Consider the following 4,579-nt stretch of genomic DNA (forward strand, 5'->3'; position numbering starts at 1 on the left):
TGTGTTTATTATACCAGCCATGAACGAGTAGATATTTTAACTAATTCTTAATGATAGTCTTATGATCGAGAACAGTATTCAAAATGATACAACATATTAATCCTCGTGTAAAAATAATTTCGGAAACGAAGCATTTCAAATCAGTGTATACTGCTATAATCAAGTTGACATCTCAGTTTCTGTAAGATCTCTGAAGTTAAGCTAGATTAAGTCTGGCCAATACTCAATGGGTGACTATTTGGAAATACCAAGCGATGTATGTAACAAAATCTCTTCATAGTCAAATTAATCGTATAAAATCATGTATGATTTCGGTTCGGCATAAAATGACCCAACAATGGCGGACATGCCGTAAACAACAACCTATCCACCCAATGTAACCTTTTTGCGTCGTGTTAGACGCGGTGACAACGTAGTAGTGCCAGAGCTAATCAGCTAACGGGGCTCTGGTGAAAATCCAGGAGGAGCCGGGATTAGGATCCATTGTCCTCCAGTTGTTTCTGCCTTCTGCGTGTCGCAAGCAAAGACACGTCAAGCGCGGAAGTGTGAATCAATCGAGTGAAAGTGGCAATGTTGCTTCTACGTTATTCTTTTGTGTTCTGGATCAAACCTTCCCCGACTTTGCATGCAAATGCTTAGCCTTGCTGCTTTCGGTGTCGAGGTAAAAACCTGCAATCTTGAAGGTTAACGGATATCTGCGATCAACGAGGACTTCATGAAGATCAGACAATTTTGAGATGCGATTCTTGTGAGTCCTTTGCACGAGTCTCCCTCGCTTATAACACCATCACCACCAACATGTCAGACTAAAAGCATTTTAGAGTCTAAATTCTTTAGCGACAAGGATTAATTCTCATTGCGCTAAACTGCACATTTTCACCATAAAAATGCCAAAGTTAAGCGTGACTGATCAACAAAAATACCATCGCAAATTTAAGAGTGACAGACCGCCCGACGATCAAATCTTCGTGTATAAATATTCGGACGCATCTAAAATACGATGTGGTCATTTAATCTAGGCGTTTAATGAATAAGATACTATTATTTAAAATTGAAACTTGACAGACAAAATGTGGGAAAGACATTTGTATGCAAATACTAAATAACATGAGAGATTTTTAGTTAACAATCATATTAACGATCATGTTAACGACACTGTTAACAATCATGTTAACGATATTGTTAACAATCATGTAATGATAATGTTAACGATAATGACCTTGCTTCATTCGATCTATGGTATGATTCTGTTCAGTCCTAGGCGGTACACCATCCCAGAATTTGTCTTTTCTAGTTGAGATAGGGTTATTTTATTGCTAGTTATCTGAGACCTAACTACCGGGGACTGCCAACAACTCAATTTGAACTTTTTATAAAGCATGCATTTCTGCACGCTCTGGTGCACTTTTCATGTGCTGGTTTTTCAAAACCTTGCTGTCTAACTTGCTATAAATAATAAACGGCATGAATGGAATCAGTTTTACTAAATATGAAGACTTTTGGGCGCTTATCCAGTTTACAACAACTTAAGTTACAGGAATGTTACATAATCAGCTGAAGATGCCGAAGAGACTATCGAATCAGATGTCAGAAAATGACTAGCTTCAATGAAAGCGTGAAATTCATTGGATAAATTAAAATTTTAAACCGAAAATGACTTTAAACATGCTATGTTAATTTTTACTCATATTTAGGAACTATTTTACAGATTTATTTATACTAAAGCTTTCGACTGGCATAAGTCATCATCGAAATGGTTATACTAGTAAATGATAAGTATACACTCAAACTGGCATCCCAACATTTTTTTATAGAACTTTACTTGTAGGAGCATTTATACACCAATGAATGACATATGATAAATAAGGCTGATCAAAATATCCGATCTTTGTAATAAGTCAAAATGATCTCTCGTTGACTTTTGTAACGAACAGAATGTGGAGTATTTTCAATGTCTGGGAAGCACCATCTTCTTTAACTGCTCCTTATACAAAAAAAAACTATGCACGAACCAGTAAAGCCAGCCAGGCTTTAGGAAGACTCCGAAACAAAGTGCTCAGTCAGCACAACGTTTGAGTACAAAATTGAAAGTGTACGACGCAGTGGTCCTTTCCTCCTTTCTCTATGGATGTGAGACTTGGATGTTGTATTGTAAACACATAAAAACAGAAATTTTACATGCGTGCTCTGCGTTCCGTTTTTGGAATCAGTACTAATCTTGATGCCTTGGACCATGCTAAATCATTAAACATAGCATGTATGCTCATTAGTGTCCAACTGCGGTGAGTAGGTCATGTCGTCCGCATGAAAGAATGTCGCATGCCAATGCACTTATTGAACGGAGAACTTGAAAAAAAAAAAAGAGAAATCATGGTTGTTCAAAAAAAGCTATAAGGACACAATCAAGACCAATCTACAGTAGTGTCAACTTGGACAGTTTACATTACTTGTAAGTGGAAGACTGTGCCGGTAATCGATTAAAATGGCGACCCACTGTCCACAAAGCTACTGTCATATTTGGTGCCAGAAGCCCATGCCACCATCATCATTACTATATATTCGGTCCAATATAATCTTCTATATAATAAAATGATTGACGAAATTCTCCTCTGCACCTAATTAACTTAGATTTTCAATAGCAGATGCCACATACAAAATTTTTATGTCTAAACAATTATCCACCATCTCATGTAACTTCGGAACGCCGTTTTAGACACATTTATTCGTTATAATAAAATCCTACATTATATTCTAGGAGAAACATCACTACGATCACCAACATCTTTAGAGCAGTAGTTCGTACTTTTCCCCACTAATTCTTATGTCCTCCTACCGCACCCAGTCATAATCGGGAAGAAATACACACATTATTACTTTACTGACCTTTCACTCTTCGTAATTGGATCAAAAACTCATATGCATACCATTAACTTTCCATTTCTCATTTCAAAAATAACAATTCCTCCCTTCTAAAATTTCCTCATTTCCCATTGACTGACACCTGACTAACTAATTATTCCAGATTATAAGCTTATTACATAAACGAACACGATCGACATTTACAAATATGGCTGGTCTCTCTACACGATACAACCGTTAAAAAATAAATTAATCCAAATACAACGATATTAAACTCCCATTATCAAAAATGTTAGTACTGATCCACTAACACTTACATATGTACACATTAACTGTTCTAAACAGCTACATTCTCACAAAATAATACACTGAAAACAAAATAAATTACATTTACGTTTAACCGTGTTTACATTTTACGCTTTCGGAGCGGCGATGTTGTCCTTCTACTGTGCTTATTATGGGCCGTTCCAGTTTTATTCTTTACATTTTTATAGTTTTTGTTTATAACACCAAACAGTTCTACACGTCCCATTCCAAAAAAAAAATAAAATAAAATAGTAAATAAGATAATAATAAAATAAAATAAATAAAATAAAATAGTAAATAAGAAATCTGCATTAATCAAAATATCATATTTAAGCGTATTTTACGACCGGGCAATTCCAGGGAGTTTGCTTATATATATATATATATATATATATATATATATATATATATATATATATATATATATATATATAAGCAAACTCCCTAGAATTATAAATAAACCGTTTATTTAAGCTTTTACTATATATATATATAACGATGTTTTGGTTGACAGTCTTTGGCATGAGTAAAAGCTTAAATAAACGGTTTATTTATTTCCGGGAACTTGGTTGGAATAAACGTAGAAAATAAAACCATAAAAAATGAAATGTAAAAAAAAAAAAAAAAAAAAAAAAAAGTGAAAAAGTGAAGCATGCATGGTCCCCCGGGAGTGCACAGTGAACGAGGCGTAAAAACATCACAAGGTTTAGCATTTGGCCATCCCCCCCCCCACTATTTAACCCCAAAAGTGCCCAGGGGGGCGTCAAACCCTGGGGAAAATGAACAAACGGTGCAGTTTTAGAGTTTAACATATGTAAATTTAAATTCTGCACCATGCAAGAAAACAAATGACTAAGTCCATCATTTGCCCCCCCTACTTAACCCCAATATGGCCAAGGGCTTAACGTATTTAAATTTGAGTTCAACATCACGTAAAAATACTAAATAGACATACACAAAAAAATTGGGACAAATATGGTAAAATAATTTAAAAAAATGTAGTGTTTTTATTGAGCCTAAAAAAACTCCTGGGGCACAGCCAAGAGTTATCGCGAAGTATAGATAAACAAAGTTATATAGAAATCAGTTAGTTACAACATTTCAGAAAGTTTTATAAAAATCCAAGGCATCAATTTTTTTAATAAGCACAAAAGTGTTAATTTGAGAAATTATTATTTTATTTACTTTACGCTAATTTGAAAAGATTTTTGTTTTAATTTTGAAGCAAAGGTAAACTGATCGAATACACACAAAGTTATTTTATTCAATGACTAGCTGGACGCCCGGCGTTGCCCAGTCGTACAATACGCTTAAACATGTTGTTTTAAACAGATTGCGCCTGTATTATTATTGAATCAATCATCTATTGAATATTATATATTACGATGAATAATTTGCCAAGTGGACTAATTCG

The sequence above is a fragment of the Euprymna scolopes genome, chromosome 19 (genome assembly GCF_053919585.1).
Source record: "Euprymna scolopes isolate OS-2025 chromosome 19, ASM5391958v1, whole genome shotgun sequence".
NCBI lineage: Eukaryota > Metazoa > Mollusca > Cephalopoda > Sepiida > Sepiolidae > Euprymna > Euprymna scolopes.